Below are 11,323 nucleotides of genomic sequence, written 5' to 3'. Positions count from 1 at the left end.
CCGCCCCCGCACCGCCCCTTCCCCGCCTCCTCCGCCCCCGCCCTGGGTCCAAGCCGTCCTGGCCTCGCCCCTATCTCGGCACCCCGCCAGCCCTGGGGAGCCCAGAGGAAGGCTGCAGGAGCTGGGGGTTCAGAGTCCCCGGGAACCCCTCTGTGTCGCCCCCACTCTGGACAGCCTCCTTGGCGTCAGCACCTTTGCCTCCTATTCCAGGCACATTTATTGAGCACCTACTGCATGCAGGGCACTGCACCAAGATAGGGAGGCGGGAGAGGGATGGAGAAAGGGTCCTAGCGCCCAAGGAGTCCCACACAGGAGACAGAGGGCTACAGCTCTGCCCACCTCCTTGGGAAGCACCACGCGCACCGCCGTCCATGAATCTGGACCCCTCCTGTGCCCACAGCTGCCCGGGCCCAGCGCAGTCCCAGGATGGTCCAAGAGGCAAACGGAGAGGTTTGAAGTGACTGCAGCCCCTCCCTGTCTACTGGAGGCCAGTAACTGAGTGACTCCCCGGCCCTCCCCAGGAGTGTTTGCCTGATCTGCGCCGTGTGGGTCCATTAAGCTTTCCCATCATCCTCTCCCTGTGCCAGGACCCCTCACTCCTGCCCATTGCCAGTGACTGAAAAAGTGGAAGGGTGGGGTAAGGAAGTACACTTGCCTGGCTGAGATGAGAAGGTCTTGGTCTTTGCTCTCCCCCTCCCCATCCTGACCTGGGATGTAATGTGCCGAGGACTTTGGTATCTGAGCTCTGGCCTGTGGTCAGCACTCACAGGAGCTGTTTTCATACGTAGGAACCAACCAGTGGATCTCCCCTCCTCTGCCCCAGTCCTCCCCTGCCCCCAGCCTCTCCCTCCTCCCAGAAAGAGTGCCCCCTTCTGCCACCCAGACAATAATAATCACAATGGAGAATCATTGCCTCCGAGTGCATTTTACCCGGAACAACCCTAGAGGGCTCAGGCCATTTTACAGATCGGGACTGAGGTTTGGAGAAGGAAGAGTCTCAGGCCAGGTTCCCCAGCTCCTCTTGAGCCGAGGGCGGTGAGGTTCCAAGGCCACACTCCTCACAGCTTCAGACACTGGAAGACAACTGGATGCAGGCTCCCCCTCCGTGTACCCCCCCCCCCACACACACACATACCTGGTCCCCAGGAGTCAGGCACAGCCAGCCCAGACAGTTCCCCATCGAGGGCAGGAGCAGGCTCCACACAGGCACAGTCCTTGCTGCTCCTTCTCCAGTGCCCTCGGCCTGGGCGCCCAGCTCCCACCCAAGCACAGGGCCCGCCTCTGGGCAGCCTCCTGGGCCAAAGCCCCTTGGGTGTCCACACCCCAGCTGCTGCCCCTAAAAGCCACTTAGGCCAAAGCTGCATGGCTACTTCCCCACCCCCACCTCTGAGTTCCTGGCTGAGGCTGCCATAGGCTCCCCTCTGGCTGGCCACCTCCATTTGTCTGTTTGCCTGTTCCCAGGCTGCCTGTCTGGCCTGTGACTGGCTTCCCTGTACTCAGCCTAGCGCTGCTGCATCCGGAGGCTGTGAGGATCGGTGCGGGCAGGGAGGTCTACCCTATACCACCCCCAGGGACCACCCAAGACCTGCCAGTCTGTAGCTTTGGGGCCACACCAGAGCTGAAGGAGGTGGCTCAGTGGGAGACCACCAGACAAGGTTCCCTGGGTCAGAAGGCTTGGAGACCCCTTCACTCCCTGGGACAGCAGCTCCCGATCAGCCTTGGGCCTTTTTCGCCTTCCACAGCGAAGGACTCAGCCTGTGAGTGAAGACGGATGGGAACAACACAGCTGGAGGGAGGGGTCACAGGGCATGTGGTCACAGCCAGGGGCCAGGCACAAACACTGGACCCAAGAGCAACAAAGGAGGCCCCAAAGCCGGGAAACACAAGGGAAGGTAACAAGAGTAAGGAGAGGGTGGGTAACAAAGGAAGTGGGTAACAACAAATAAATAAAGGCGCAGGGAAGAACGGCAGGTAAAAATGCCAAAGGGGGCACAGGAATGAGCGAGAGGGAGCAGGGCCAGTGTGGAGGGCCTCAAGTACCAGCCCGGGGGTAGAGGGGTGCGGGGTGGGGGTGGGGGAAGGGCGCCCAGCAGCTCTCCTGGGCAAAGTCTGCCCCAAGCCTCCTCCAGCCTGAGCCTCAGGCGCTGCGATGAAGGCGAGAGACGCAGCACAGGCAAAGGCAGAGGCCCAGGAGTGTGGCTGAAAGGTGCCCAGGAGCTGCGAGCTGGTTGGGGTCTCTGGGAAAGGAAGAGGGGAGGTGGACGGTGAGGCGGGCAACAGGCGGGGGGAAGTCAGGTCGGAGGTGGTCTGGGCGGTCCCCCTCCCCCAGGCCTCCCCACTCCTGCCACCTGGCTACGCGGACCTTGCAATAGAGGGCGAGGAGACCTGCCGGGGCTCCCCTCCCCTGGACAGTCGTTCGGTCCAGCCTGGGAAAGGAGGGGGCCGTCCCCGAGCTCTGAGTCCAGCTCCCTGCTGCAACACCCCAGCGATAGGCGGGGCCTGGGCCTGGGCGGTGACTTGGGGCGTGGCTGTGGGCAGAGGCCTGGCCACAGCCCGAGGATGGATGGGTTCGTGTCCCACGGGGGTGGGGTGGGGTGGGGGGCCTTACGCCTGTGCTCCCTCCCTAATGGCACTAATGGCCCCGCGGGAGAGCTAGGACCTCAGGCTTAGGGCTCCTCCCGTAGACGACACCAGGCCTCTCTTCCGAGCCCAAAATTGAGCAGCGGGACCACGGTGACGGGGGAAAATCTGAACGAGACCCAGAGACGACGGGGAGACAGGAGGGGAGAACCACGAGTACCAAAGAGGGAGGGGGCGCAGGAAGCCCACCGAGGACCCCGGGCCGGCCGTGCCCCGCCCACCCCGCTCGGGTCCGGCCAGCGACCCACCCACCGCTGGAGGCGCGGAGCCGGGCCGTAGCCCAGCAGCGCAGCCGCGCAGCGCCACCTGCTGTTTCTACGAGGGATCGCATGGCCCGAAGGGCTGCCCCAGGCTCCACCCCTCTGACTGCGACTGGGTCCAGCTCTGCGAAGTGGGGATTGGAGCGAGGTCGGCGCGCCTGGGCTGCTTGCAATACAGGGACTTAGGGGTGGCATACGAGTGGTAGGCAGAGAAGCCAAGACTCTGCAGAGCCCCTCATGGGCTACTCTCCCTCACCTTACCTAGCACCAACCTCTCTGGCCTGGGATACCTCAGGCCACATGAAATCTGGCCTTTCACCAAGTGCTCCAGCACTTGTGACCAAATATTTGCTGACCACTAGATGCCAAGCACTGTTGAGCACTGAGAAAACATCTCTGAGACCCATGGAAACGGGGATTTGTGTACGTGGCAAGGAAAGGCGAGGCCCAGGGCGAGGGAAGCCCCAAGGAGGGGCATTTAACCCAGCCTGGAGCCCAGGAGTCTTTCAGGGTGGACCATGGGGCTGTGTCTGGAACCTGACCGATGTCTGCTGGCTGTGTGGGGAGGGGAGGGAGCGATGAGAGTGGGGGACAGCTCCAGCCCTGTGGCCCAGACCCAGAGATGGATTTCATCCCACCAGTGGTGGGGAACCCTTTTAATGGGTACTGGGTGTGACGAGGTCAGTAAACCCATGGTTTGAAAGACCAAGTTCAAGGAGGAGCAGGGGCAGGAGTGGGCTCAGAGAGGGAGCATGAGGACCTGAGAAGTCTGGATCCACCCCTTCTGCCAGTGCAGATCCTGAGACTAAAGAACTGAGTGGGATCAGGGTAAATAAGTTCAGGGTAAGACTTGAGAGAGGGGAGTTAAAATGAGCACCCACATTAGGGGGTCGCGTGCAGAGGATGCATCCAGGAGATGAGAAGGAATTGCCAGTGAGGAGAGATGAGGCTTCCAGAGGCCAAAGGGGCAGTGTGGGGGCTGGTTCCACATGGGCATCCCGAAGCCAGACAGACGCGGGACCACCTCTCCTCCAGCCTTCTCTGGGTGTCCCAGTGGGAGACCATGCAGAAGGACTCCACGGGCAAACAGCATAAGAGCACAGTGCCCAGGTGCTGTGAGGTCCAGGGCAGGTGTGGGAGCTGAACCCACACTGAAGAGCTGAAGAGAAAGCGGGAGGGTGGAGGGGACCAGATACTTGTGAAGGAGGAGCTGGAAGGGAACCCCTACATAGGGGGGCTGGAGCCAATAACAGGGGGATCGAGGTAGAGGGTCCTTGAGGAGGCAAGGGGACTCGGTGGTGGGACTCTTTCTCCCTAGGGGGGAGCATGGCTGTTAAGGGGGCAGGGGTCCCCACTTCCTCTCCAGAAGCCTTCTGCTGAGAGGAGGGAGGGGTTCCTAGGAAATCTAGGTTTGGAACGAATGCTGGGAGATCAGGGAAAGGTTGGGTGGGCTGCCAGGTCTTGAGATCCCACCTCTTTGGGGAAGATAATCTCCCCAACCTGGCCAGGGGGCATAGTGAGGGAAGCTGAGGGGGGGGGTGAGTTTGTGGAGGGGGGGCGCTCCATCTCAGTGGGTGAGGTCTGAGCTCCTGCTTCCTCTATACCTTAGTGAATGACAGCAGGAACCCAGGGTCTGACTTATCCCTCTCCAGGGCAGACCCCTCCCTTCCTGGGGACCCCAGGGCCTGGCCTGATGACCCCCACCTCTGAAACAGGAGGGGCAACACTGGCAGAGAAGGGAGAAGGGAACCCAGGCCCAGGTAGTGTTTCTGCCTCTGTCTGTCTCCCCTCCCGTCCCTCTTGGACATACAGATGGAGGGGGGGGGGGGGGCGGGGGCGGGGGGCGGATTAGATTCTACTGGGCAGAAAAATCTAATCCTGACATTTTCCAGGATGTGGGCACGGCTGTTTGCGCCCCAAAGCTAGATGGCAAAGTACACACAGCAGAGGAAAAGGGTCACACGTGAGGCGCAGGAACCAGGCAAGTTTTATTGATCAAACAGCACGGCTTGGCCAGAGCTTCGCGCTCTGGAGGCCAGAGCTCCTATGCCTGAGTCAGGCTCCGAGGCGCGGAGGGCCGGGGCTGAGCTCAGGGCCGCCCTGGAGCAAGACGAGGCCCGCGAAGGCAGTTCGCTGCTGGAACCAAGGCTGAGGGGGAGACTCTGGAAAGAACATAGCAGGACCATGGGGAGAGGGCTGTGCGCCCTCCGCTACCGCACCCCCCCCCCCGCCCCTGCTCCAAGAAAGCCTTCCACCGCTTATAATGAGGGATGAAAAGGTAGGAAGGTGTCATCGGGCACGCGGATCTGCGCTCCGTGCTCAAACCTCCCGAGCCCGCTGCCGTCCGAGCCCCCTCCCTCTTCCCTGGAACCTGGCCCGCTCCGCTGAGGTCCAGGAACCGGGGACCAGCCGCTGCTCGGTGCAGGCAGCTTGGTTTCAGGCGCAGGCTCCCGGGCGCCCTGACCCTGAGCCCTGCGCGGGATCTACTGAGTCGCGCCTCCCATGGTTTCTGAGCCCCAGAGGGAGGCGGGACAGCTTGGCGGGCGCAACCTGGAGTAGAGGGTGTCTATGGCGGATGGCCCAAGGGCGTGCGCACGCAGGCCGAGGGGCCCAGGCAAGGGGGCCAGCGGTGGGGCGCAGCGCAGCGCGCAACCCACCCTGTGGCCGCCCGGACTAGCCGTGCGTTACGCCAGGCGCCTGCGGGCAGCGGCAATTCGAGCGGCGGCTCCGCACAAGGCAGGGAGCTGGCTCGGCTGGACCTGGGTGTGAGGTGGATTGGGGTACCTGGGAGCCTGAGCGCAGAAAGCTACGGGCCGAGAGTTGATCTCTGGTGGGTCCAACTGTAACTGCTCACGGCCCCTCCCCTGCTCACCCCCCCCCCCCGGACTCCCCAAGAGTGGGGAGGAGGGATGCAGGGAGAAAAGGAGCCCAGGTTGCTGCGTCTGGGTGTGGGTTACTGGAGCACCCTAGCTGAGCAGGCCTTTATTTTATTTATTTTTTAAATATATTTTTATTGATTTCAGAGAGAAAGGGAGAGGGAGAGGTGGAAACATCAATGAGAATCACCCACTGGCTGCTTCCTGCACGCCCCCTACTGGGGATCCGGCCGGAAACCCAGGCATGTGCCCTTGACCAGAATCCAACCGAGGACCCTTCAGTCTGCAGGCCGATACACTATCCACTGAGCCAAACCAGCCAGGGCTGAGAAGGCCTCTAGATAGAACGTACGTTGGAGCTCCCCTAAGGGTGCCCTTTTCCCCTCCAAAGAGTAAATGTCAGGGCATAGGGACAAAGAAATGCCCCTTAGCCAGAGTTCTTATTAAAAATACGTATTTTTATTGATTTCAGAGAGGTAGAGACACAAACATCCATGATGTGAGAGAATCATTGATCGGCTGCCTCCTGCACGCCCCACACTGGGGATCCAGCCCATGCAACCCGGGCATGTGCCCTGACTGGGAATCTAACCGTTCATAGGTAGACGGCCAACCACTGAGCCACACCGGCCGGGCCCAGAGCTCGTTTTGGTGGGGCACCAGCAGAGCAAAGACAGGGAGGCTGGCAGAGCCCAGGTTGGTCAAGTAGGGCTGATTGGTGGGGGGCCCTCAGCACCATTTCCGACCCCTCTGTGTCTCTCCTCCCCAGGGGCTTTCCCTTTTTTTACATAACCAGCTCTCAAATCTGTTCCCACACTTTGCTCTTCCACTCCTAGCTTCTCCCCACAAACCCATTTCCTAGCTGCAGCAGAGCAGATGCTTGAAACCACAAGTTTGGCCACATCAAGCCCTCCCTAAGTGGCTAGTGGTTCCCCAAGTCTCCCACAATAGTCAGACCCTCCTCGTACCCCAGCCCTGGCAACCTCCAGCCTCCTCTGTAGTCATGATCCCCCCAAGACCATTTCTTGGGCCCAGGCTGAGCAGGTCTGTGTCACCCCTATACACCAAGTTTGCAGAAGGCATGCGGGAGAGGGAGCCCAGGACTGGATCAGGGGAACAAAGGGTGGAATAGCTTGATGAACCCTGGGGGCTCCCAAGGTGGAGTGCAGAGCGGCCCAGGACAAAGCCTCTGCCATGCCTCACACCACTGGAGGCCTGGAGCCAAACTCCGTGGTAGGAGGTGAAGAGCCCACTCGCTCATGAGAACTCTCCTTCCTGGAGAGTCACCTCTCCTTGCATCCACACAACAGCCCCTCCTAGACAGCGACTGATCATGGCTTCAGACTGTCTGCATAACACTTTCCCCCAACACCACACCAAGCCCCCCACTGGCTGGGACCACATCTGTTTTGCACGCATGGCCCCAACCCCAGGCACAGAGCCTGGTTCCCAACATGAATTCCACCATAATGACATAGTGAATGAGCAAATCTCTCCATGTTGTCATTTTTTTAAAAAAGAATAGTTTATTCATTTCAGAAAAGGGAAACATCTATGTGAAAGCCCAACATCGATTGGCTGCCTCCTGCATGTCCGCCTCCCCCCACCCCACCCCTCTGTGCGTACACACACACACACACACACACACACGCACACACACGCACACTGGAAATTGAGCCCAAAACTCGGGCATGTGCCCTTGACCAGGAATCGAACCAGCAACCTCCTGGTGCATGGGACGATGCCCAACTGAGCCACACTGGCCAGGGCTCCATTCGGCCATTTTTAAAATTATATATCATACATCAAATTCTAATATAAGGGGAAAAATAAAGATGTCCACATGCCAGTCCTGCTTTCCGGGGGCAACTGCTTCCAACTCCTGAAGCTGTTTCTGCTAGTATTTACCTCATTTTAAAACCACAAACTTACCTGTTATTGTTAAAATTGGTGGTCTTTTTAAAGGTCTTTAAGTGCATGCATCTTTCTTTACTTTTTAAATATATTTTATTGATTTTTTACAGAGAGGAAGGGAGAGAGATAGAGAGTTAGAAACATCGATGAGAGAGAAACATCAATCAGGTGCCTCCTGCACACCCCCTACTGGGGATGTGCCCACAACCAAGGTACATGCCCTTGACCTGAGTCGAACCTGGGACCCTTGAGTCCGCAGGCCGACGCTCTATCCACTGAGCCAAACCAGTTAGGGCCATGCATCTTTTTTTTTTTAATGTTTTTATCGATTTTTAGAGAAAGGGGGGAAGGGAGAGGGATAGTGATAGAAACATCGATGAGAGGAACATCATCCATTGGCCGCTCCCTGGGGATCGAGTCCACAACCCAGGCACGTGCCTTGACCTGGAATTGAACCGGTGACCTCTTGGTTCCTGGGTGGAGCCACAGTGTCTGGGCAAAGTGTGCACATCTTAACATGTTGCATATGTAGACACCTGTGTGTACACAGCCCAGATCAAGATAAATTTCAGCTCCCAGGGGTGCTCCTTTTGCCCACTCCTAGTCAGAAGCCCCGTCTGTCACTTTAGCACCATTGACATTTGTGGGGCTGTAGTGAGCACCGTTGGGTATTTAGCAGCATCCTTGGCCTTCACGCATTTGTGTAGGCAGACTAAGCCCTCCCTCAGAGATGACTACACCCTAACTTGTGAATATTCACTTTACCTGGTAAGGGGGAATTAAAGTTGCAGATGAAACCGAAGATACTAATTAGCTGACCTTAACTTGACGGCCCAATGGAATCACAAGGGTACTTCAGTTTGGAAGGAGGCAGGCAGAGAGGTGACAAGGGAAACAGAGGTTGGAGGCTGCACCTTGCAGATGGAGGGGCCACAAGGCATGGAATGCAGAGACCTCCAAAAGCTGGAAAAGGCAAGGAACTGGATTCTCCCCTAAAGTCTTCCGAAGGAATTCTGGCAGCCTGCGCTGGCCGGGTAGCTCAGCTGGTTAGAGTGTTGTCCTGATACACCAAGGTTATGGGTTCAATCCCCCGGTCAGGGCACATACAAGAATCAACCTTTTCGGCTCAGGGGAGGCTCAGGTGCAACTTTCTTCGGTCATCCCGAATCGGGGTCACCGACACCCTCCACCATGCAGCTGAAGTGAAACCCCAACGAAATCAAAGTCATATACCCGAGGTGCACCAGTGGGGAAGTAGGGGCCAGGGCAGATGTGGCCCCTTGGGCCTGTCTCCAAAAAAGGTTGGTGATGCCCAGCCAGCGTGGCTCAGCGGTTGAGTGTCGGCCTATGAACCAGGAAGTTGCAGTTCGATTCCTGCACATGCCCAGGTTTGGGCTCAAACCCCAGCATGGGGCGTGCAGGAAGCAGTCAATCAATGATTGTCTCTTATCATTGATGTTTCTCTCTCTCCCTCTCCCTTCCTCTCGGAAATTTAAAAAAAAAGGTTGATGACATCACCAAAGCAACTGGTGATTGGAAAGGTCTGAGGATTACAGTGAAACTGACCATTCACAACAGACAGGCCCAGATGGAAGTAGTGCCTTCTGCCTTTGCCTTGATCATCAAAGCCCTCAAAGAACCACCAAGAGACAGAAGGAGCCAAAACAAACATTAAGCACAGTGGAAATAGCCCTTTTGCTGAGATTGTCATCATTGCCCAACAAATGTGGCACTGATCTTTAGCTAGAGAACTCTCTGGAACCATTAAAGAGATCCTGGGCACTGCCCAGTCTGTGGGCTGCATTGTTGATGGCCGCCACCCTCATGACATCATAGATGGTATCAACAGTGGTGCCGTGGAATGTCCGGCTAGTTAAGAACTACAAAGGAAAATATTTCAATTAAACATTGTTTGATAACAAGAAAAAAAACCCGACAAAAAAACCAAACAGTACATAAGGCAACTGGTCGATGTTTCTTCCTCTATTTCTGAAGTCAGTAAAAACATATACTCGGGTCAGGATTAAAAAATAAAAATTAATGTCAGAGAAACATTGACTGACATGCACCCTGGCCAGGGCTCAACTCCATAACCTTTTAGTATACAGGATGTTGCTTTAACTAACCGAGCCACCTGGCCAGGGCCTGTCATTTCTTTTATATACTTACTAGAGGCATGTGGGGTCCCTAGATCTGGCCAGTGATTGGGGCTGATGGGGGGGCGGGGGGCGACGCATGGGCCAGCTGGGGGAGGGACTGTGGGAGCTGGGCCAGTCCTAGGAGGTTGACTGTGGGAGCACACTGATCATCGGGGGCAGTTCCTGCATTGAACATCTGCCCCCTGGTGGTCAGTGTGCATCACAGCAACAGTCGATTGGTCTTTTGGTTGTTTAGGCTTTTATATAGAGAGCTTTTGTTATTTCACCCCAAATGCTGTAAGAGATATGTCAAGCTCCTTGCAATAAAATTTCCTAATTCTCAAGCACACAAGGTCTCCCATCATCCATTCTGTATTTACTCTGGAGACCTTCCTCTGGGAGCTGGTGGGCTCCTGCCCCAATCTGGACATCCACTTTCTAAGCCCCTGCACAGGAACTATGCAAATGGGGACATAGGAGACTATTTGTCTTTTTTATGTTAATGACATTTTGTGCTTGATTCAAAATTTTTCTGAGCACAAAATTTGTACATGAAAATCATATTCCCTCGGAAATTTGAGGAACTTCTAGCTTTCAGCATTCCAGGATTATAAGTGATTCTCTGTCCTTTTTAGAGGTTGGAATTGGGGTTCCAACATAGCAGGGTTCCCCAACAATAAGCAATTCTCAGATGCTAGCAGGGTATCCAATCATTCAGCTAAATCCTGACACCACCTGAAGACAGATGACCCCACAGGTAGGGCTCAGTCCTACAAGACCACTCCCACCCTCCAACACACCTCAGCGAGTGGCCAGCCGCAAGCCCAGCTGTTTCGAACCAGAGCTGGCTACAAATCAGATTCCCACGACCCACTTCTTGGGATTGGTGCATTTGCTAGAGGCTCACAGAACTCAGAGAAACATGTTACTTTCTAGATTACAGGTCTATTATCAAAGAATGTGACTCAGAGGCAGATAGAAGAGACACATAAGGCAAGGCACCAGGAAAGGGCAGGCAGCCCCTAGGCCCTGTTCAGGCGCGCCACTCTCCCCGCATTTCCACACGCTCACCGACCTGGAAGCTCTCACAAAAGGACCAGCAAACTGCCCCTCTGGGTTTTTATGGAGGCTTCATTAGCGTTATGATCAAGTCATCAGGAGTTGGTGATTGATTCAACCTCTTCCCGCTCCTGATATACGGGGATGGGACACAAAATCCAACCCGCTAATCACCTGGTTGGCTCCACTGGCAACCAGTCCCCATCCTGATGTGCTTCCAAAGGTCACCTCATTAACCTAACAAGATACACTTGGGAAATCCCAAGGGTTTGCAGCGGTTCTCAACCTGTGGGTCGCGACCCTTTGGCGGTCGAACGACCCTTTCACAGGGGTCGCCTAAGACCATCCTGCATATCAGATATTTACATGACGATTCATAACAGTGGCAACATTACAGTTATGAAGTAGCAACGAAAATAATCTTATGGTTGGGTCA

The 11,323-nt window shown here is 56.3% G+C and overlaps 1 pseudogene; it reads left to right on the top strand.

The window, feature by feature from the left end:
• Positions 1–8,638: 8,638 nt before the first annotated feature.
• Positions 8,639–9,621, top strand: LOC132232929 (large ribosomal subunit protein uL11-like; annotated as a pseudogene).
• Positions 9,622–11,323: the final 1,702 nt, after the last annotated feature.

This window comes from Myotis daubentonii, chromosome 4, assembly GCF_963259705.1.
Source record: "Myotis daubentonii chromosome 4, mMyoDau2.1, whole genome shotgun sequence".
Lineage (NCBI taxonomy): Eukaryota > Metazoa > Chordata > Mammalia > Chiroptera > Vespertilionidae > Myotis > Myotis daubentonii.
This window is presented reverse-complemented; position numbering and strand designations above follow the sequence as displayed.